The sequence below is a fragment of the Lissotriton helveticus genome, chromosome 7 (assembly GCF_964261635.1).
Source record: "Lissotriton helveticus chromosome 7, aLisHel1.1, whole genome shotgun sequence".
Lineage (NCBI taxonomy): Eukaryota > Metazoa > Chordata > Amphibia > Caudata > Salamandridae > Lissotriton > Lissotriton helveticus.
The window spans coordinates 1,744,860,512-1,744,885,249 of NC_136068.1; the positions used below are offsets into that span (position 1 = coordinate 1,744,860,512).

At 43.5% G+C, this 24,738-nt stretch overlaps 1 protein-coding gene across 1 annotated transcript in view; it reads right to left on the reverse strand.

The window, feature by feature from the left end:
* Positions 1–24,738, reverse strand: part of LOC144770731 (sialic acid-binding Ig-like lectin 10) — a 448,268-nt gene that overhangs the window by 184,112 nt on the left and 239,418 nt on the right. The window lies entirely within an intron of this gene.

Sequence of the window (24,738 nt, forward strand, 5' to 3'; positions counted from 1 at the left end):
ATAGCGTAGGGGTAAAAATTACTGTTCCCACTCCAGAGAGTGCAACAGTAGTGAAAGCGTTGGATAGCATAGGGGTACATTTTAATATCCCCCACTCTAGTGAAAATAAGTTAATATAAATCACATAATTATAAATTAATCAATTAATACATTTTAATTACCAATTAAGAATTAATTAATTACCAATTAAAAATGAATTAACAATTTATTTAAAATAAATACCAATTAATTATCATGTTTAATTATATTAAATTACTTCCCACGCTATTCCCCTATAAACCCACAACCCGCTACTAAAAATAAATTATTATTCACATAATTATCAATTAATCAATTAATACAAATTAATTATCAATTAACAATTAATTATTTACCAATTGAAAATTAATTGACAATTAATTCAAAATAAATACCAATCAATTATTTAACATATAATAATTATAATTAGATTACTTACCACCCTATTCCCCTATAAACCTACAACCCGCTACAGAATTAAAAATTATTCACATAATTGTCAATTAAACAATTAATTAATATTAATTATCAATTAATAATTATCAATTAAACAATTAATTACCAATTAATTCAAAATAAATACCAATTAATTACCATATTTATTTAATTATAATTAAATTACTTCCCACCCTATTCCCCTATAAACCCACAACCCGCTACAGAAAATAAATGACTATAATTAAAATATTTATCAGTTAATGAATTAAAATTAATTACCAATTATATTTTAATAAATTACCAATTAATAATTAACAATTAATTCTAAATAAATAACAATAAATAAAATAACATATTTAATTAATTATAATTAAATTACTACCCACCCTATTCCCCTATAAACCCTCAAACCGCTACAGATTTATATTACACAACAAATAAAAATTAATATTAACTTACCTAAAATTCGATATTTTTGTTGTCTATATTATGTCTAGTCGATATTATGTCCATTCTATATTTTTGATTCGATATTATGTCCATTCTATTCGATAATAACATTTTCTAGTCGATATTTTGGTAGTCTATATTATGTCTAGTCGATATTATGTCCATTCTATATTTTTGACTCGATATTATGTCTAGTCGATAAAAAAAACTCGATATTTTGTCTCTACACCAATCCAGACATTTTTCACATACATAACATATCTGGGGAACACAATTACGAGATGACAAAGTAATTGGGATGACCAAAGACAAAAAACTGCACAATGGCAGGATGTTCGACGCGTTTCGGTGGCTACAAGTTGAAATGCACTGGTCCAACGTAGTCTACCTCACGATCCGCCCGTCACGTACTCGCACGAGCCCGGAGAGACATCGGGCTGTTTTGAAAAGTACACTATATATTGAAGCAGACACATTTTGGAAGTTTTGAAAGGCGTTTTGTTCTCATGTTCCTTTATGAGTGATGTAAGGAAGGGCTCTTTGTCTTGTAATCAGGCTAAGGTACAACTCCTCCCCAGAAATCCTGTCAGGAAGACCCTCTTCTTCCATATACAGGCCCCTATTATTTCAATATCTGAAAGCAATACAGAACACACCTAAGGAGAGCCATTCCCAGCCATTCATAGACACTGACATAAAGGAACATTTAGTTTGGGCAGGAAAATGTCAACTTACTAAAATTAGCATTTTCAGAAAAATAGTTTAAAATCTGACGTTACAATTAAAGAGGAATCAACATTATAATTCAAGTGAAAACATAATTTCTCTACCTGGTCTGAAAATGAAGTTATCACTTATTAGGTGTGATAAGGTAACCAAGTTTTAATTTTATGGGAGACATAGCCTTGCACCACTGAAAAATGACTTTAGGAGTCAGGACAAGTAATACCTAAATGCACATGTCCTAATGCTTGAATACCATATACCCTACCTGTAGGAGTGGTTGCGGTCTACAACAGCGTGTCATATAAGTATCAATAAGGGCAGCTTAGGCTAGGCAAAAGGCTTATTTGGCCAAGTTAAAATAGGAGTTTGAAACTGCACTACAGGATGCAGTGACAGACCTGAAATGTTTTATATTGCTACTTTTTTAGTGGGTGGCACCATGAGTGATGCAGCCCACTAGTAGCATTTATATAAACAGGCCTTGGGAATATGTAGTAACGTAAACTAGGGTCTTATATGTAAATGAAATATACCATTGGGTTTAGGCCAATTATGCTACTGTTGCAAAGTCATCCTGTGCCCTGGGCATCCCAATTTTTTGTTGACTGGTTCTGGTGGTAACTGTCTTTTACTGTATCCTGGGCTCTGTCCAACCAGGCCCAGTGATATGGTGAAAGATACACTTAGAATAGAGTGAGAACAACTACATACATGAGGATACACTTTATATTAGGGTACACTTATAATTGGTATGGCCTACCCATTAAGTCCCCAGTACATATTAGGGCAGGGGGATTGAAACTACCTCTAAGTCCCTATTATATAATAGGGCATGGCAGTTTAGAGGCCAGCAGACCTTTCTGCAGGTGCATGTGTGAATTGTGATAGGGGACTTAGAAATTGATAAACTGCAATATTCTGTCATATAACGTACCCCCAGGGTCTACCCTATGTGTCTCAGGGTTGGGGGTCAGGTACTTATAAAAAGGACCCATATAAAAGAGGTTTTATATGACCTGGGGATAGAAAAATTGCAAATTTTACTTCCTTCATTGTAGTAAAGTGCTTACCAAAATCGATGTTTGAGCTAGGAGCACTGTGGAGCAAGGATGTATACTATTTTTCATATTCAAGAACCCTAAAGGGTCCCCTAGGTATCCCAGGGGTGGGGGGGGGGTCCTGTAGATATAAGCAGGGACCCTATTAAAGATGTTGCATACACCCTGGTGTTTGAGAAATTGCCCATTCATTTTCCCCATTGTAGATCCCCAGCCACATAGGTTAATATGGCAATAGTTTATTCATTATTAACTATCACTAGGAACTGCTGAAAAATATCATTCAAGGACGTAGGAGAATGATAGTGATTAATCCAACAAAATGCAATTATTGAATTTAACCTAAAATATACAGTAAATAAACTAGAATACTTTGTCTGTGAGCCAAAATTTAGCATTCTAGTGGTCATCCCAGATTGGTCAAAGTTAACGAGATTAGCCAGGCTGCTTTGATGAAGTGATAAGTGGCTCACTACAGAGAGGCTACTCCATTGGAAAAAACTCTGCTACAGAGGGATGCCAGCGCAGGGAGAAGGGGTCATAAACCATGAGGCTTCAAAGAACAGATAGGACAGGCCAGATTAGCCAGATCCATCTCCCTCCACCCCTGATGACCCGGTCAAACGTCAGGCTTAATGAAGGGATTTGAAGATGTTAGAGAGCGAGGAGCTATGGCAATGAGCCATACAGGGAGTTTATTTAGCTAGCTCTTACTCCTCTGCTTAGACTTCAGCCATATTGAATTTTGGATAAATAGTCTTTCTGGAAGACCATAGGTCACACTTTGGAGGAATTTGTCATGCTCTGGAGTGTTGCCTGCTGCTCATTGGACAGGAGTGCTGTCCTGCTTGACCCCAGAGAACACTTAAGAGGTATCTGAGAGGGGTAGAACCTCTCAGATCTGCTGCTTGAAACAAAGAGAGGAGGAAGTGTCCATGATGGAAGTTTGATTTGTCCCAATCAGGCCCTGCACTCTGAAAGATTGAGCCTGCTGCAAAATCTGGAGCTGCAGCCCTGTGGACCCAACTGGTTTCAAGAAGACTAAGAGTAGTCTGCTTGCAAGCTACAGGTTAACAGAGCTCACCTAGATCCTCACCACTAAGAATCCCCAGTCTTGAGTGTGTCCGGTGGATTTGTAAGGGGTTTGTCCAAGTGAATTGTGAGAACTGAAGTTCCAACCTTTCAAGTCCCAAACTTGGAGTGCGTTTTGGACACATTAGGACCCCAAAAGGAACTTCAGGAAAACTTTAGAGCAACTTTGGAAATTGCTGGATAAGTGGACAGAGTGAACCTGGCAAGTCAATCTAGAACCCTCAATTGTGAGCCGGCCTGCCCTCCCTGTTGAAATCTCTGCAGGTCCGATTTCCATAGTTTGACTGGAGCTTGTTGAAAGCCAGGCCGGCAAACCCTCACTGGGCCTGGCTTGGAGAAGAGCATCAAAGGACACCATCAGAAATAGCTCCAAAAATGTTTCTAATTACAAAAGTAAAAGTATTGCCCGGCTCCACCGCAAGAGTCAACCTACCAACCTTCAACAGTGAGCTGGCCTGGATCCTTGGTTGGTCCCGCTGGAAAGCTCTGGACGTCTGACTTCCATAGTGTGAATGGGAGCTCAGTTAAAGGCAAGCTGCTGAACCCTCAACAAACCAAAACTGGTGGAGAGCATCGAACGTTCCCGGCAGGAAAAGTACCAGGAAAGTTGGAAAAAGCTTTGACTGAGGGAGAACATGGCGGCCGGCGGTTAGCGGGTCGCAAAAGACTCCGGTGAGGTCGGGCTGGTTTGTGCAAAGGAGGCGTAGCAGTGAAGGCGAATTGGAGTAACTTGTGCTATGGAATAATGGAATAAAAGTTGCAGCGTTAACTTTTTTTCCTTTGGAATATATATATTTGCAAGCTTGGAGCCCTGTGTACCGAAACGCCGAAAGCAGCCAAAAAGAAGCATTCCCTATCGCCCGATGACAGGCTGCAGAGGCGGGGAAGGCGGGGCTGCTCTCTCGGCACCTGAGGAGAGGAACGGAGCGGGAAAGAGCTCGAAAACATCACGGTCAATGGCTCTCCCAGAATTTTCTGTTTTTGGGGACGGCTCTCTAACTCTTGCTTTGTCGGCATCTGAGGAGAAACGCATCTAGTTCGAGTTTGGTGCTCAGATTTCTTTGTGATAACGAGATGTCGCAGCAGAGCTCAATGGAGCGGGAAGAGCTACACATTTATTATGGTTTGTACTGTCAGTACTGAGGCTGAAAGTCTTTGGGGAGGGTCTTCTGTTATTTTTTTGGGGCTTTTTGCAAAACCTTAGGGGAGTCTATATTTCCTTCTTCCCTTGCTGGTTATGTGATCTTGCGTTTATAGGAGAAGCACTTAGCGGCACTTAAAATTGAAAAGGACTAGGAGCAGAGCATTTGAGTATTTAAGTGACTGCAGTCCCAGATAAAACGTGAAGAATCCTGGTTAGAGGCAACATTATCCCAGGGCAAATACTCTTCTTGACAGAATGCTTGACAGAATGCTCCACTTTATTAAATAGGTCATCCTGGAGTAACTTTGCCTGGATTATTGGGTATCCGGAAAAGGAGTAATTGTCTAAAATCATAATTACCCTATATTTACCCTATATTTCCTTCAGTCACTGCACCGGTGCAGTGGAATTATTTGTCTTTCTTGAGAGGAGTGCGCTGTGACCACAGCAGAGGTGGCAGGGTTAACAGTGGAGATTCAAGACACGGTGCCTCTCCCGCAGTTGGGAGAGCCTCGGGAGGACCGGGTTGCGTTTTGGACATGAGCTGCATTTAAATTACATCGCGGGCGTAGGGCTTCAGACAGGCTCCCTATACATGGTGGCAGGGGTAGAGGAGGTGTGTCTGGAACCCTTGAGCACAGAAGCTGGCTTACGACAAGAAGGACAGAGGTGCAAAGTTCCCCTGGAGAAAACTTGGATATTGACTGTGAGAATAGCAGGAAAGCCAGTACTACACATTCAAAACAGAGACGAGGAGGACAGGCTAGCAGGCGCATAGTGGATAACAAGAAAGCGCCTAAATCAGTATCACGATATACTTTAAGGAGTACAGGTTGGGAGTTGTTCGCAGGTCCTCTAGGGGGTCAGTTAAGGGGCTTAGATCCCGAGGGTTCAGGGGGCCATAGTATAACAACCAGTAAAGTGCCTCTCACAGGTTCTCCCCTTAATGAGATAACCCAGGATCAGATAGGCTCAGTAAAATTGAAGTCTCAGCTTAGGTCAAAAAAGAAGGCTAAGATAGCAAGACAAGACCAAATAAATATGGCAACGAGTTCAGCACCTTCGCTAAAAGAGAAAATGTAAGGTAATTCCTAGTATCCTGCCTCTTAAACTGCGAGAGAACATGCAGGAAGGGGGTACAGGCAGTGATTTGGATGAGAGGGGTAACCCACTCTTATTCTCCAAGGGTGTATTATCCCCAAACAAGTACCAACTACTAGCGGAAAATTCATCAGAGGGGAAGAGGTCTGAAACCAGTCTACAGCAAGACCAACTGGATGATCTGTCATGTGTGGAAACAGATGGGCCTGTCTTGGGTGATGATCGAGAAATCAGAAAGGAAAAAGATCAGAGCGAACAGTTAGTATATAATGAAATTGATCCTAAAGCAGAGAGTTCAACCTCAGAACTTCTATGAGTTCTCACAGAAGAGATGAGAAACAGATTTCAGGTGTCAGAGAAAAACCAGGCAGAAATCAAGATATACTGCGGGAAAATGCAGGATAAGCTGGATTCATTAGCTACCAGGGCTACAGTTCTGGAGGCCTCGGTGGCTGAATTAACTACAAAGGTTGATGAAAATGTAAAAGAACTAACAAAAATCAAAGCTCAGGAAGCTAATGTTCAGGATAAAATGGAGTCTGTTGAAAACGCCCAGCGACGAAACAACCTTATATTGCTTAAAGTCCCTGAGGGAGAGAGGGGGACAATATAAAGCAATTTGTTGTGAAATTAATAAAACCATCCACCAACATCGAATGCTCTGAATAAACACTGGCTGCTGACATTCAAAGTGTGCATAGGGACCCATTCAGACAGAGCCCGAATAAGAGCAGACCCAGGAAAACTTTGATCCATTTTCTAACCTACAGTTTGAAGGATGATATTAAATAAAGCCTTAAAGGTTAATTCATTAAGTGCAGAAGGATTCACCTTTCAAATTAGGTCGGATGTCTCCTCCATTACCGCGTCCAGGCAGTGGGAGCTGGGAAAATTATTAGATCTTTGAGACAGCTCGGTGCCACAAATTCCCGCCAACACTAAAAGTACTGTTTAGAAATAAAATGCATACTTTTAGACGGGTAGAGGAGGCTAAAGCTTTACTGTATCACGTCCAGGGAGAAACAATGGCTATAAAGTAATGAGTCATTAGGGCCTGTTTCATTTCCACAAAAAAACTCTAAAAATAACAAACTAAATAATTAATCTTTAAGTTAGTAGTAAATTTTTTTCTTCTCATGAATAGTAAGAAGCACAAGCCATCCCGACTCGGGAGAGGGTAGCATCAAAGGACAGGGTAGGGCCATAAGGGAAATAAAGGGGGCTCTCCTGGGCCGCACAGGGGTGGGTGGGAGGGAGGTTGGGGGGGTCACTGGGTGGGGAGCATAGGGAAAAAATAAAAAAAAATAAAAGAGTCTGATTCGCCATACAAAATTACAAAAAGCTGTCTCTTCAATCTTTATGAAATATGACACAGATATCAGTTGATCCTTCAACATTTTTGAAGGTGTTGACATGGAACTTAAATGGGTTGAGAGTAAGACAGAGGATGGAGAGGATATCTCAATATTTAAAGGATAATCCTGAGCAATTTTTTATCTTACAGGAAACGTACTTAGTTGAGGCTGAAATGAGGGCTCTATGTAATAGTAAAAACTGGATCAAGGAGGTCATTTGCACTACACAGAAAACAGGTAGTAATTGTCATAAAAAACCCCCAGCTATTTCTGTGGAGAGGACTAAAGTGGATACGTTGGGTAGATGGGCTATAGCAAAGGTGAAGTTCTTCTCTCACAAATTTACGATCGCTGGTTATTACGGTCCTAATTTAGACCCGGAACCATTAAAAAAGTTATGCGCTGTGTTATTACTATTATAAGATCCCTTAATACTTGCAGGAAACTTCAATTTAGTTTTAGATCCTGTCTTGGATAGGTCTCTAAAGAGCAGAACTCCACAGAATAGTAAAATAAGATCTTTACTGAGTGAAGCAAATGGTGTGGACTGGTGTACGGAGAGAAAGAGAGGGAGGGAAAAGAAGCTATACCTTTTATAATAAAAAACATGGTCACAAGTCTAGGTTAGATTTTTTCTTAATTAGTTTTATACTAAAGTTATGGGTGTCAGAAATTAAACATCTAGGAGGACACCTATCAGACCATGGAGCTGTAACATTAACGCTGAAGGTTCCAATGCCCCAATTAAAACAAGATGGACTCTAGATCGAGCAATTCTGGCAGAGGAAGAGATCATAGACAGATTAGTAGCAGAAACTGAGGCGTATTTAGATAGCACTTCTATACGGATAGTGTGGGATTCATATAAAGCCTACTTAAGGGGATGTTTAGCCTCAATTCAAATTGCAAGACAGAGGAAAAATAAAAATGAAATTATGGATATAGAGAACAAAATTCAAGAGTTACAACAATATTCCACAACACCAGATGATAAAGAACAAAATATTACTGAAAGACTAGCATCTCTTAGAAGAGATTTGGCAGCGATATTAGATGCCAGACTTCAAGATGGCTCACTTTGAATACGGAGAAGGTTCCGGCAAGCTTCTTGCCTGGAAAACTAAACAGGATTTAGTCAGAAGTTATATAAAGGAGGTGATATGTAACTCTACCGGAAAAATATGTAAAAAACCAGAAGATATTGAAGAGGTGTTTCGAAAACACTTTGAATCAGTGTACAGGGAAGAATTGAACCCATAGGCAGCCACAATAGAAGCATGGTTACAGCGGTATCATGTAAAAGGGATTAGTGAAGATTCCTCTGATAATTTTAATAAACCTACATCGCAGTACGAGATTAGGAAAGCTAAAGATTCAGATAAGAAAGGCAAAGCTCCAGGGCCAGATGGCCTACCAGCAGAGCTATATAAATCTTAAGCGATACCTTTGATACCCATAATGGATACATTGTTTTCTCATATCTTTGAGGAGGGTGGGGCTATGCCCCCCTCCTGGGGCGAGGCAACGATAACTTTGATATTAAAGCCTTTGAAGTCCCCAAAACAATGCGATTCATACAGACCGATCTCTCTGCTAAACCTTGATTATAAAATCTTTGTCAAGGTTCTGGCAGAGAGATTGAATGGTATCATGAATGATCTGATACATCAGGACCAAAAGGGTTTTGTGAGAGGAAGAGGGATGCAAGACTTAATTTATAATCTTGTCGGCTCTATTGATCTTGCAACAGTTCACAAGCTACCATTAGATATCATTACATTGGACGCTACAAAAGCATTTGACCGCGTGAACTTGACCTTTTTGAGAAAGGTATTGGAGAAATGCAACTTAGGGCGTAACTTTACTAGACTTATTTCTGCAATTTATCAAGCCCCAATAATTAAAATAGTAATAAATGGGAACCTCTTCTCTCCTATACAAGTGCAAAGAGGTACAAGGCAGGGCTGTCCCCTCTCCCCCATGCTTTTTAATTTGTATATTGAATCCTTTGCAGAGATTATTAGGGCACATAACAACATATTGCCTTTTAAATCTGCTAGTTTGGGGCAAAAAGCTTCATTGTACGCCAATGATATTATGGTGTATAAGTCTGATCTAGAGAGAACTATACCAATTATATATAGATTAGCTCACCAATTTGGTAACATCTCAGGATACGAAATTAATCAGTCGAAAACTGATTGTAAGTCTTTCCTCCTCTCAATTAAAATTGAAAAGAGAAATGAGATACCTCGGAGTAAAAATCACACAGGACATCAATGATATATCTAACACAAATCTAAGTAAAATGGATAAGAAAATCTCCGTCTCCTTAAAAAGCTGGGCATATTTACCTCTAACATTAATAGGAAGGGTCAATCTGGTGAAAAAGATGCTGTTGCCGAAGTTGATTTTTTTGTTTCAAAACATATCCTTAGTTTTTAAGGAGGAAACCTTGAGGAAAATACACGCAAACATGAATTCATTTATTTGGGCATCCAAGGACATCCGAATTTCTTGGAAGAAACTTCGAAGGAGGAAGAACAAGGGAGGCTTATGTGCGCCTGATTTACTAATTCATGCGTGGGTTTTCCAATTGACCCACGCTTTTTCGAGAAAGTGCGATTGAAAGTTTAAAAGATGTAGCAATGACTTGGAGCAAAATTAGGAAACTGTTAAAAATGAGCTATTATAGTGCTTTGGCGCCAATATGGGATACCCCTGGCTCTCCTGAATGGATGAAAGATTCATTAGTTCTACCGTTAAAATCTGCTGGGGTGAACTGTTGGGCCCAACTGATTCTGGAAGGATTTCTGATAGCCTGGGAAGAGTTGAAGTATATCACAGACAATCAGATATCCAAATTCAAGTATTTACAAATAAAAAGCTAGACGCAAAAGATTGGAATACCGATTGGTTTTGCAAATATCTTAGAGACTAAATTGAGAACCAGAGAGCAAAACAGAAAGGAAGCTGCGAATCTCTACTGGTGTCTGATTGATCTGATAGATGGCGACTTTACACTGCCAGCACGATTGTTGGGAGACTACTTTTAGACACCGAAATGAAAACATTATGGCAAGTATCTTTTGATTTATTATATGCTACAGTGCAAGCTGCCAGTTTACGGAGAAATCATCTCTTCTGTCTCCACAGAGTATACTGGTCGCCTCTGAAATTAGCTACATTTGCAAAAGGTCCTACTCCATGCTGTCCAAAGTGTCGAAAAGAAAAAGCTAATGATGAACATATGTTTCTAAGTTGCCCAACAATTAAGAAGTTTTGGGAACCTGTGTTAAAAGATATGGAAAGAATACTTGGGGTCGATATACAGGTGAGCACCTCTCTGTTTTTCTTTGGTCTCCTTAATGGGTATGAAAGTTACCATTAGATTCCAACAAGCTGAGTGGTTTTTTTTTTTTTTTTTGGGTTTCTTATCCTCATTTGCGTTCATTAGCTCCAATCTGTCAAGACAGAGAAACTACCGCAGAACCAAAAGTCAGGCAAAGCCTCTGTACTGGCTCAGCTACAGCTGGCGGGGATCGCGTAGGAGGAGTGGTGAACCAAACCCCATCAGTATCAGATGGCAGGCCGTGAGATTCTAGCATGCGGGTTGCTCTGAAGGACAATGATGCCCGGAATACCAAGGCCCTTTAAGCTTCGACAGTACTGTGACGGAGCCGAGAGGTGAGCCATGTCAGCAATAATCATCGGACCTGGGAAAAAAAAAAAAAACCCAGGTGTCAGCAGGACCTCTCCAGCAGCTTCCAAAAGGCTCTTTTCACCTGATTTCCTCCCCTTGCCAAGTCAAGTTTCGAAATCTGGAGGATTGAAGCACGCCATTCATAAAAAATGGGTGGCAAAGCGTCTTTCCAATGTCTACAAATTTCCCTGCGGGCCGCCAGAATGGAATAGAACACTAAGTTGGAGGCAGCGTTACGAGTTTTTCCACTCAGGCCAAAAATGACTAAGCCCAGATCGATGGTAACCTGATAGCCCAAAATCAAGGACAATTTTCTACTTATGAAATCCCAGAATGGAGTGATTTGTGGGCATTCGTAAAACATGTGGATGTCGGACGCCGCCACCAAGCCGCATCTTGGGCAGGAGACTGGCCCTGTTTGGGAAAATTTTGACAGTCTCTGCGGGGAGTAATAAGCTCTATGAATTGTAAAAACGTGGTTCCTTCGTAGCCACGCAGGCTTAACCAAATCCCACAGTACACTGCATGAGGTTAGCCAAAGTTCTTCCACATCTACTCCTGGCATAGACTCCGCCCACAGTTGCGTTGGAAGACAGAATTTGCCGTCTGATTCCTCTATGATCTTGTTATACCAGAGCGAGATCTCTTTTTTTATAGGTGGTTTATCAAGCAGGTATGTTTCTAGTTCGCTCACTCCCCCTATAGGGAGCCTGCTGTTACATGAGGGCAGTATATTTTGCGCCTGGGCCCAACTCGAGATTTGTAGATATTTGAGTCTAGAGAATCTCGTTCCGACTATGTTAGACAAGTAGTTCCATGGAAGCAGATGTCCATCGGTAAATAAGTCACCCCAAGATACGATTCCTGCCTCTTTTAGTGGTAAGACTAGTGCATCTTCAGCCCAGGGAGGGGGTGCAGGTAAGTCCCATATTGGAGCTCTGCTTGGAAAATATCCTAACTTAATCGAGTGTCTGACTCTATACCATGTATTGGCCATCCCCTGTAGTATCTTCAGCTTTATTTTTTTTAAGAATTTGGGATCTCCAAACTTAAACAGAAAACTGGCCTGCCCAACTCCCTCACACCTCAACAAAGTGGAAAACATAAGGCCCAGGCCTGAATCAGCTGGTATTTTAAAAAGCATGCGTGCATGCGTAAGCTGAAATGCCCATCCGTAAGCCTGAAGGTCTGGACCCGCCAGCCCGCCCTTCTCCCTCCGGCGCCTTATCTTTTTCCAGGCAATTCTGGGATTCTTATTATTCCAGATAAAGGAAGATATCTCACTCTGCAGTTTTGCAATTAATTTAGGGTCAAAAAACAACGGTATTGAATTGAATAAAAATGTAATCTTTGGCAGTATGGACATTTTAACTAGGTTTACCTTCCCCAGGATGGTGAGAGGGAGATGTGCCCATGCTCTCATCAATTTTCGGCACTGTGCTGCAACTTTTGCAAAATTCAGAGAAGCTATCATGTTTATATTTTTATCTAGGACAACCCCCAGATATCTCAAGTTAGCCCTCGATGTCGCACTAAGAGTATTTAGGTTAACGTTCCATGACATTGACTCTGTTTTAGAGGCATTCACCTCATATCCTGACACCTTGCCAAACTCCAAGGCGAGATCTATAACAACTGGAAACGCAGTATTTATGTCTGGTGTAAAAATCATAATATCGTCTGCGTAGAGGGCAACTTTTTTAATCCAATCACAGTAGACAAATGGTTTGATTTGTTGGTTTTCTCTCAGTTTCTGCGCGAACGGCTCTATATACAAATCGAATAATAGAGGGGACAGGGGGCAACCCTGTCTCGTTCCCCTCGTTACCCTAAATGGCTCAGACAACCCTCCATTGATCAGGATGGAGGCCGAGGGGTTTCCATACAGCAGTTTTATTGCTCTACGGAATTTGTCTCCCACATTGAACCGCAACAAGGCCTCCGACAGGTATTGCCAATTGACCCTGTCGAAGGCCTTGGTGGCGTCCAAGGTGAGGACCGAGAGGGGCAGAGTCTCCTTAGTCGCCAGATCTATAGCTCCGAGCAAGTCGTACGTGAGCTCGAACAGCTGCCTCCCCTTTACGAATCCTTTTTGGTCGCAATTCAGTATATCTGGAGCTACCTGACCGAGCCTCTTGGCCAATATTGCCGCCAAGATCTTATAGTCGGCGTTTAGGATTGAAATTGGCCGATACGAACTGCAGTCAGATGGGGGCTTTCCAGGCTTCAGGATTAATGTTATCGAGGCGCTATCCCAGGATGCTGGGGGGGCCTCTCCCTCCCTCAAGATCTTGTTAAACAGTTCCACCAGAACTGGAGACACCGCCAATAGCAGGATTTTATAAATTTCTGACGGTAAACCGTCTGTTCCCGCAGCCTTACCTCCCTTGGCTCCCTGTATAGCCTGCTCTACCTCATCCTTCGTTATTTCCTTATCCAAGAATGCGCTCTGTTCATCCGTCAGGGATGGTAAGGAAAGATCTTTTAACCAATTAGCAGCATCTTTAGAGGTGGCACACAGGTTCTCCTGATATATTGTTTGGAAGAAGTCTTTAAAGACTTCCCTGATGTCAGTATCATTTTTGAAGGTGCCGTACTCCGTTGTCACTGAATCGATATGATTTCGCACTCGGTCCGATTTTGCTTTCCAGGCCAGGAGCCTACCTGCCCCCTCCCCATATTGAAAATGAGCAAGTTTGCTCGCCTCCCATCTCTGCATAATTCGTTTTTCTAATACTGATGTCAACGCATTCTTCAATTCCATCATTTTAGCGTGTTTCTGGGAAAGATCATGATTACTATCGTCACTACTGTTTTCAATATCTGTCTGGGTAGCTCTAATATTCTCTTCGATTGAAGATACCGCTTCCAGATACTGCTTTCTTCGGTATACGGTCTTATTCTTTATGATCCCTCTTAATGTACCCTTAAAGGAATCCCAAATAACACCTGGAGATGCTGAACCCGCGTTGGTTTCAAAAAAAGCCCTTGCTTCTGATAGTATTTGCACTATATCTTCAGATGAAGTAAGTAGAGAACGATCGAAAGACCACGACCTTGCTGGGGGTTTGCCTCCCCAGTCAAGTACCATCTTCATGGCTGAGTGGTCAGAGAGATGAGACGGAAAATAATCTACGTTTTGGACTGAGTTAGTCAATTCACGACTGATTAAGATAAAATCTATCCTTGACCGATGACGATATTTAAGATTCCTGAAGGAAAATCCCTGCCTCTGCCCCTCTCTTACCCTCCAGATATCAACATAGCCATATTGACTCATACACCCAAGCAAACAGTTTCTAGATTTAGAGAGGGGCTGTTGTCTACTTGTTGGGGACTTATCCAGCGTGGGATTCAGTACAATATTAAAGTCACCGGTAATTATGACTGGCTCGGGGAATTGTAGCAGGTGGAAAAAGGAAGATTCTAACACTGAGGGGTCATCCCGATTCGGCCCATAGTACCCCACCAATGTTAACACTGCGCCTCCTATCTCCACCGCCACAATAACCCACCTACCTCCGGTGTCAGCCTTATGCTGGATTATTTTTATAGTCTTAGATTTTTTGAAGAAGATAGACACTCCCCTTATATTCAATGATTGGGAGGTAGAAACAGAAGTCTCCATCCATCTATTGTTCTTGACCAGCTCAAGTATCTCTCTCTCCACTAAATGCGTTTCCTGCAATATAATGATATCCGCCTCAACATCCCGCAAGTACTGGAGAATTTTGTTTGCACGTGGTTTGGTGCGGAGACCATTAACATTCCAGGAAAAAATGCTAAGCTTCGCCATAACCCCGGGAATAGATGATAATATGAAAAACCGCCAACTTATACAAACCGCTGTTTATCTGCTGCTTGGAAATAGAGTCCCTAGAAAATAATAATGATTGGAGCATTGTTGAGAATAGATGTTTTTTTGCTTTTTCCCCCCACCCCACCATCCCTCTGTGCCCCCCCAAAGCCCCCTCCCTCCCATGGGAAAACCTTGTACTCACTATCCGGAGTACCGGAAGTAAGTGCCCCAGCTCCTCCCGAGCCCCCCCTGTGAGTGCCTCAAATTTTGTTTTATTGTGTTCCTTATCGCTCCCTTATTACTTTTTTTTTTTTTTTTTTTTTGCTCCCCTTCTTCCCCTTTTTTTTTTTTTAGTTCTTTTTTTTTTACTTTCCCTCTATTTTCCCCCTTTTTTTGATTTTATATATTGTGTATTAGTTTATTTATTTATTTATTTTTTCCACTTTAGATTTTTTTTTTTTTTTTCATGTAAACTCTGCTGCATCCATTGGAAAGTTGGGTACCATACAGATCGTTCTTAGAGGTGATCTATTTTTTTTTTAACTTTCTCCCCCTTGTTATGGTAGAAGACTACAAAAGGGGAACTAGTAGATCCTTATGTGGACCCTATTGACCCTATACATCTTGTTATTACTTTTTTCTACTTCCCAGTGAGAGTAGCAGCTCGTCTGCAGCCTGGACTGATCGTAAATTATACATTCTGTTGTCATGCATTATTTTAAGGGAAGCGGGGAAACCCATCTGCACCGTAGCGCCAAGCCCGCGAAAAGCATCCATTCTCTTGCCCAACTCCCACTGTTTTTCAAGAGTGAATCTAGAGAGATCTGAGCGTATCTGGTAGTTGAACCCTTTACCTGGTAATGATTTTTGTTTTAACGCTAGGTTCAAAATTTGTTCTTTCAAGGTGTAAGTATGAAAATTGACCAGGATTTTCCTTGGCTTGGTTCTCTGCGAGTTCCGTCTAAATGGGTCCCTGTGGATACGCTGTATATCCATGGCGAGATCCTCATTTGAAAGCTGAAGGTTGAGAGACTCTTTTAACAACGAGATGATATAGCCTTTGATATCTGTTCCTTCACTTCCCTCCGGTACGTTTAATATACGGATATTGCAGCGCCTGGCATTGTTTTCCACAATCTCCATTCTCTCTGATAGCGTGGTGTCCTCTCTTCTTAGTTGCAATATATCGTCCTGGACGCTCTCGGCGCGCATAGATAACTGCCCTACCGTCTCTTCTAGGGATTGTGTTCTTATGGAGAGGCCAACAATATTTTCATCCAGGGACTCACAAAAGGTTCTTATTTCTCTTTGATTAGAAGCGGACTCCTCAAACCCTTGCTTAATCTCAGCAGATAGTGCTGCAAACATCTGCTGTAATGAGGCTACGGAAATGGGAGTAAAGCTAGAATCTGCGGCCCCGCTTTCCTCAGAGATGGGGAAAATTCCGCGTTCAGACAAACTGGGAGCTGAAAGGGGCCTCGTAGATACAGGCCTATCTGCCACCTCATTGTTCTTCCTGCTGATATTGTCAGTATCCGTTGGTTTAATTAAGTGATCTTCACCCGAAATTTCGCCTTGAGAAGATATAGGCAGGGGGGGAAGGAGTAAAGTTGAGGTATGAGCCAATACAGTGTCTGTAGCATTTAATTCGAGGACTGGTTCTGGGACTAGTAAGACTATTCCCCCCTCTGCAGCCCCTTCATCTAAGTTCAGATGGGCGTCTAAACCCGGATCCTGTGAGTCCCTCACAAAACTAATGGGAAGTTCCTGCAACAAGACCAGCTCCTGGCCTTGTTCTATGGACGCCATCTTGTTATTCACGAGCTGTGGTTCTGTGGGGCAAATCTCTTTGAGTGGATGCTCCTGACCTATTTCCATCACCTGAGGGACCGCCTTGAAATACGAGCGTAGAGAGGGGGTGATTTTTGAAGAAGAAGCAGGAGATGGTTTGGCCGCCTTTTTACACTTTCCCCCCCTCTTAGGTTTTACTTCGAGTGAAAGGTACGAGGATGCTCTTTCTAGATTCAAGCTAGAGGGTAAGCAAGTTACACCTTGAGAGACCCCACCAAACACAAAACACGACTTCTCTAAAGAATTCGATGCACTGTTTACTATTTTCTCCGGTGAAGGTGAAGGCGCAGGTGCTTGTGCTCTCTTGCCTCTCTTCTTACTAGGGCACTTTGCCTTCCCCTGACCTTTAGCTAAACCCCTGCCTTGATTTTGTCTCTCCTTGGAAGTGCTGACCGCTTTCATTAAATTGGAAGGGACCTCAGAAGATTTCTCTTTACTCACCCTCCTCTTGTCACCATGCTCCCCTTTTACCTCCAATCCGAATGTTTTTTCCTCCAGCTGACCGCTTTTGGGAGAGCCTGCGTCCACCCTCGTGTCCAGGGGACCAGGTGCAGAACGAACGCCGGTATTGGGAGCAGGTTCCCTCTCGATGAAAGAGCCGGCGTGGAAGTCCCTACGGAGACTCCGTACGTGCCTAGCCCTGCGGAGCTCCAGGGCGGCCTGACCCCAGTGAAGCAGCGCTGGCTCCCGCTGCTCTCCCGCACTCGCTCTGACTGGGCGTTTCCGGGTCCTGATCCCAGTCTCGGTCTCCGCCTCAGCCTTCTCTCCGAGACCGAAGCACATCGAGCTGAAGCTGTAACCACAGCCTGTGTCACGAAGGAGCCTCACCGGGCGGCGGCGAAACAGACTATCTCTGCTGAGAACAGCTCGCAAGCAACAGACAAGAGATGCCAAGAGATTATCCGGTGTTGGTGCTGCAAACCGCGCGGGCCTCTTTGTCTTCGCAAGCGGAACGGACGAGTAAGCCCTTCGGCACTCACATGGGGTTGGAGCGGAGCACTACGGCAGTCAGCCTTCTGCCGCCATGTTTCCCCCCAACAAGCTGTGTGTTGTAACCTACACTGTGGTATTTCCCTTGCCCCATGTTTACCCCTCCCACTCTCCAGTACTTGGTACTGCCCATGTGACAGCCGGCGCTTGCTATGGAATGTTGACATAGCAGCGCGGCTCAAGTGATGACAGCTGACGGCATTCTTTATGTGTTATTCTACTTAATAAAGAACCTACCTTCTTACTGCAGAGTTCGTTATTTACTACATTCTTGGCGACGAGGAGAAGGAGAACTGTGCCAGGGACAGTGGGTGTCGTCTCCCTGGGATGAATTTATTGCTATCGACGAAGAAAGGAAAAAATAAAGGTTTAAACGGAGCCTGTGAAATGATGTAAGAAACGAATAATAGACGGATCCAATGGACAGGCGGTGATAAAAGGAGCACAAGAAAGAGTGCCTAGACGTTGCATGATACGGAGACAGGCCAGCGCTGTGGTGCTAGGGAAGACTTCCCAGGGTGGTTCCTAAGTTATTTCGGGTGTCGGGTCGGGCACCTCATCCACTGGCTAGCCCTTGGCTGTAAGCTTAAAAAGGGAGCAGCGTCCTGGCTCTAGGGATCGGCGAGTGTCTGGTTTAGGTCGTGTGTCATACCGGGCACAGGGGGGCGCTGAGGCGAAGAGCGCGAAGGCGACGACAACTGCGTGAGGGAACCCGTCACACCTTCCTTTCGTTTTAAGGCAGGCGGCGGAATCATCGATCTATTTTAGACGCGCTGCGCACTGTGCATCTGTTTTTTCGGAGCTCGCTGTGTGGGAGTTTACGAGGAAAATCCGGAAGGTACCTTGATGCGCGGCGGCGCGTTCCCCGTCTAGTCTCCTCACGTCAGGAATCTTGAGCCTCTGACTGAACTCCTGTTCATTTTCGGTCATGTCTTTGAAATAAACAGTTAACTAACGGAGTGATAGTGTTACAGCCAACGAATATTCACCGCGCATTTCCCTCTAGTCATTCCGACACCGTGAGGAGAAGTTGTTTCCATAGGAAGGTCCCGCCTGGGGGTGGAGGTTAACGGGCTCATTGGTTGTGCATACAAGATCTGTGGAAGTAAAAAGGGGACTTGTTAAACCCCTTGTCTTGCTGTTTTCACCTGATATTCTAAACGTTTTTAAAAGTGAGCTGATGTGGTGTTTTCACTAGTGTGTATAATTTCAGTATCCTCAAATAAGCATATTTCCCTGCAGTTTCACCATCGTGTTGTGTTATTTAAGTTTTGGAAAAAAAAAACATTTAGGAAAGTAAAGCTACTGTATGGCAATGGCGGGAGCTGGTATGAGCCAGCCTCCACCCTTCCTCAATGAGTTAGGAAAACCTGTCATTCCTTGGAGGAGGTGGGAAGGCATTTTCAAATCTTATTTAATTGCCATAGGAGGTAGCAATTACACCAATATTCGCAAGCAGCATATACTTCTCCACAATTTAGGTACACATGGGAGGAAGATATATGAAGATATAACAGGGAGGTTAGTGGAGGATGACCAAGAAGAAGTGGTGGAAGGCGTTAATGTATATGAAAGCACACTGAGAGAACTAGGGGCTCACTTCAAGGAGAAAATAAATGTGGTGATGGAGAGGCATAAGTTTTTTAAGAGGGTGCAGAAGAGGGAAGAGAAAGTGAGTAATTACATAGCAGTTCTGAGAGGTTTGTCTGCCACATGTGAATTTGGGCAACTCATCGATTCATTGACCAGGGACCAACTGGTGAGGTGCACCAATGACACCAAAACCCAAGAGGAATTGCTCACCAAGAACCCCAACTTAGATGAGGCCATTAACATAGCTAAGGGTCTAGAACATACCGCGAGGTGCATTAGGGAAATGAAGTCACCTGAGGGGACAAACAAGGAGAGGGCAGAAGCCAAGTCTAGCACAGAGGGGGAAACTGTCTGTAAAGTAGGGGACAAGAACAAAGGGGTGGTTCGCAGTAAAGCAGGTCCAATGGTGTGTTTTAAATGTGGCAGTCCCAACCATTTGGCAAGTAATTGGAAGTGCCCCGCTAGGAATGTGCAGTGTAGAAAGTGCAACAGGTGGGGACACTATTCTAAAGTGTGTAAAACTCCAGGTAAAGCAGTGCACGTCGTTGAGGAATCCACACAAGGGGAAGAAGGGGAAAGATCCTATATCTTCCAAGTAGGTGAAGAGGAAGAAGATGAAGGGGACATGTATCCAAAATGTGATGTTTTCCTGGATGGTGTGATGTTTAGTATGTACGCTGACTCATGCTCCCCTTACACCCTGGTGGATAAAAATGTTTTTGAGGAAAAATTTGCTAATCATCCTGTGAAATTGATGCAACCTGACATCAGTCCCAAGGGGTACAACAAGGGAATAATCCCACTAGAGGGCATGTTGACTATGAGAATATCCTTTAAGGATAGACATACGGTAGGAAAGGTGTATGTATCCTCTAGTGGCTCTACTCTACTGGGCTGGAAACACCAAAAGCAGTTAGGTATCACTCTAGACCCAAATAACAAAGAACAGGTGTTGTTAATTGACCCTTTAGGCATAGCTGGTAGTCTCACTGAAGAGTTCAAGGAGGTGTTCAGTGATAATTTGGGGGTCTTCAAGAACTATATGCACAAGATCATTCTTAAGGAGGGAGCTGAACCTGTAGTGCACAAAACCAGATCCATACCATTGCGCATGAGAGAACCCCTCCAGCAGGAACTTCAGAGACTGGTCAGTCAGGGAGTCATCAGGGAGATTGAAAGTTCAGCCTGGTTGGCCCCGATTGTGATCACGGCAAAAGATGGAGGGAACAGTATAAGACTCTGTGTGGACCTGAGAGGCCTCAACGCAAACATTCTGGTGGACAGATTTCCTCTTCCCAGGATAGGCGAAATGCTGAGCACAATCAAGGGGGCAAAGTACTTCAGTGTGCTGGACTTGTCCTCCGCCTATTACCAAATCAAACTTCACCCGGATTCTCAGATACTCACTGCATTCACAACCCCGTTTGGTAATTTCAAGTTCCTGCGTATGCCATTTGGGTTGGCGTCAGCGGCCGCGGCCTTCCAAAGAGTCATGCAACATGTATTAAAGGACTGTAAGAACACCCTCTGTTTTCAAGATGACATACTGATCTACGGAGGTTGTGAAGTGGAACACAATGAGATGGCAAAGGAGGTATTGAAAAAATTGAAAGAGGTGGGATTCACCACCAAACCTTCAAAATGCAGGCTAGGAGTATACTCTGTAGACTACCTAGGACATACTCTATCTGAAGAGGGCATCAAGCCTAAACACGACCTAGTCAGAGCTGTGAGAGACGCCCCTACTCCCATGTGCAAAGAGGACATACTATCGTTTCTGGGGCTTGCGGAATACATGGCCAAGTTCATTAAGGATTTTGCTATGGTGTCACAGCCATTAAGAGACTTGATCAAGAAGGACAGCGTCTTCAATTGGGGCAAAGAGCAAGCGGAGGCCATGATGGGCATAAAGAAGGCCATCATTGAGGCCCCATTTATCGGAAAGTTTGACCCGAATGGCGTGACCATCATCTCGACGGATGCCAGCAATAGAGGTATCGGTGCCACCCTGGCGCAAAGAGAAGGGAGCAAAACCAACGTGGTGGCCTTTGCATCAAGGACCCTCACCTCTTCAGAGAAAAATTACTCTACCATAGAGAAAGAAGCCCTAGCTGTCTATTGGGCAGTCTGCCACTATAAATTTTTCATCTGGGGAATTCCCTTTGAAGTGCAGACTGATCATAAACCATTAGTCTCACTGTTCACAAAGAAAGACATGGAAAGCATGACACCCCGTATAGCTAAATGGGCAGTGGGGCTGCAAGCCTACAACTTCAAAGTATCCTACATTCCCGGACAACAAAACAGGGTAGCTGATTTCCTGTCGAGAGCACCGACAGGGGAAGAAGCGGAAGATGAATTGAGAGGCGATTCTATCCTGGAGTTGCGCTTAGCAGCGGTAGAGAAAAACACTTGGGAAACTCAGATGGAGCGAGACGAAACGCTGAAAAAAAGTGAAAAAACATATACTCACGGGGTGGCCGAAGAAGTGCAAGGACATGGAAACGGAGATCCAGCCATACTGGAATGTGAGGGAAGATTTATCGGTAGAAGGAGGCTTTATACTGAAATCCGGAAAACTGGTTCCTCCAGAAGCTTTAAGGAACCAAATAGTGGATCTAGCACACGAAGGACACTTAGGTAGAAGTCTGAGCAAGGCTAGACTTCGTACAGATTACTGGTTTCCAACGATGGACAGTGAAATGGAGGACAAAGTGCGTGATTGCTATGCGTGCAGTTTAAGTGACAAGTCTAAGACCACGAGAAGGGCACCATTGTCACCAGTGGAAGTACCTGATGCTCCGTGGAACAAGTTGGGCTTTGACATAGCTGGACCGATCCATGGCAAAGGGCCCCAAGACTGGTATCTACTAGTCATGGTGGACTACTTCTCAAGCTGGGTAACATGCAAGATAGTCCACAACGTGAACACCAGAGCGATCATTGAGTTCATGAAAGAGGTGTTCTCAAGAGAAGGGGTGCCTGCGACACTGGTGACAGATAATGGCGTACAGCTAATCTCAGAAGAAATGAAGGAATTTCTCAAGGACTGTTCCATTGTACATGTTCGCACGCCTCTGTACTGCCCCAAAGCAAATGGCAAAGTAGAAAGAGTAAACCGCATGGTGAAAGAGTGCATACAGTTAGCCAAGCAAGCGGGACAGAACGTCGAAGAAGCGATAAGAGACATGTTGTGGGCATACCATACCACGCCAAAGTCTACCACCGGTTGCACGCCTTTCGAGTTACTGAGGGGGAGAAAAGCCGGCACCAAACTCACACCGAGTTGGATGGGAAGAAGACTAGAAGAGGAGGCCAACCCCCAGGAGATCAAGAGAAGGATTGAAGCAAATCAACACAAATACAAGGAATGGTACGACAAGAAGTGGGGAGTTAAGGAGAGAGGATTCCAGCAAGGACAAAGAGTCTATGTAAAGAAACCTGAGAGACTGAGAATAGGGGGTGACAAGTTTTATGCCCCCGGTACAATCAAGATACGAAACAAGAATTCAGTAGTCATGGAGGATGGTAGACTGTGGAGTAATGACAGGGTAGTACCTGCTGGAGGGGAAGAATCCAAGTCTCACATGACCAGATCTGAGAGTGTAGACATCAGTAGGGATACCAGACCTGGTAGGAGGAGTGACAGACCTAGGAACATCCCCCAGTGGCACAAACATTACCAAATGAGATAGCTACATGCAGGAGAGCCCTGTTAGTCTAGCAGGTTCCCCGAGGTAACCCCACAGCAGGGACAGGGAGGTGACTGCCCCATCCTCCTTCCCTTTCAGTTGGCTGTTTTCCTTCCCAGTTGCTCTTTCCCCACATTGCTATCAGTTCTCATAGGGAGGATGATGTGTTGTAACCTACACTGTGGTATTTCCCTTGCCCCATGTTTACCCCTCCCACTCTGCAGTACTTGGTACTGCCCATGTGACAGCCGGCGCTCGCAATGGAATGTTGACATAGCAGCGCGGCTCAAGTGATGACAGCTGACGGCATTCTTTATGTGTTATTCTACTTAATAAAGAACCTACCTTCTTACTGCAGAGTTCGTTATTTACTACACTGTGTTTTTATCTTATCTTACTGGCCCGAAGAGAAATCTGTAAATGTTGGATTAAAAGTACCCCCCGACCTTCTTAGATTGGGTAAACGCTATTAAATACGTAATTAAATTAGATATAGCCACAAGAAAAGAGAACAGTAAAAAGGTTGCCTTTTGGAGACCCTGTATAAGGTGGTTGGACAATCTTTTGTTCATATTGGGGTTAGTCTTTTGTCCAATGATTATGCCTCTACATGGATTTACTCCACCACTCAGGTCAGTTCCAGGGGCAAGCAGATAGAAATGTGGAACAGACCAATTTGAGAGGTTCTGTGTAAAGTGCAACCCATTAAGATCAGAATTTCTTTGCTGGGGCCAGTACGAAGGGGGACAGCAGAGGAAATCAGCGATGTACTGGAAAGATCTAATAGCGTATGAGGACAAAAAATAATTTAAAAAAACAAAAAAAGCTTTGACTGAGGTCTACCGCGTGGGGAGCCGTGCAAGGATCCATCGTAGTCTGCCTGAAACTTTGACTTTGTCCCGGTCTTGTGTGACCAGATGTCCCTATAGGCAGTATAGATTTTGTATGTGCTATATAGTGCTAAATCTTACTTTACTAGCATGTTTGCTTGTATATAATGTAATGTCATCCAGGCAGCATGTTGCAAACTTTAAAGTGTGTGCACTGAAGAATGGAAAGAACACTGTAGCTTTGACTGTTTAAAAGCAATACATAAAGAAGTCTTCGGTACATGGCCATTTTTCACACTTGTTTACACTCACATGTGTTATTTGTCTTGCCTTTCAGATTTATGCAGCACAAACTCAACTCAAGGTACTGGTGCGGTTTTGATGAGCACCACTTACATTACACAGGGTTGCATTGATTTTGTGGATTCGGGTAGATTAAGTGGTGTAACCAGAACCACAGGATGTTAAGCCAGTTCTGAGACTCAAACTTAGTACCCCAGTTTTCAAAGTCAGCAGGTCTGACTGTAAATCAGTGGCGACCGGTAGGGAAGTGCAGCGGGGGTGGGGAAAGGTTGGGGTGTTAGGAAAAAGAAAGAAAGAAAGAAAGAAAAGCAAACTTACCTGGAGGTCGGCGTCGCAACCGCCGCTTCTCCTCCAGCAGGAAACACCCAGCCTCCCAGAATCCCCTGAACAAACACAATACTGCCTTAAGCAGCGTTGTGATGGGTCTGAGCACCATGACTCAGAACACAGACAAGTGCTTGGAGGCTGGGCATATTCTCCACAGGCTGTATATTACATCCTGCGGAGAACATGCACAGTGTGCATGGCAGTTTGCCCGGCCAGAGATGACCAGCCAAAATGTCATGCGCACTTAAGGTGCAGCCATGACTGCTCC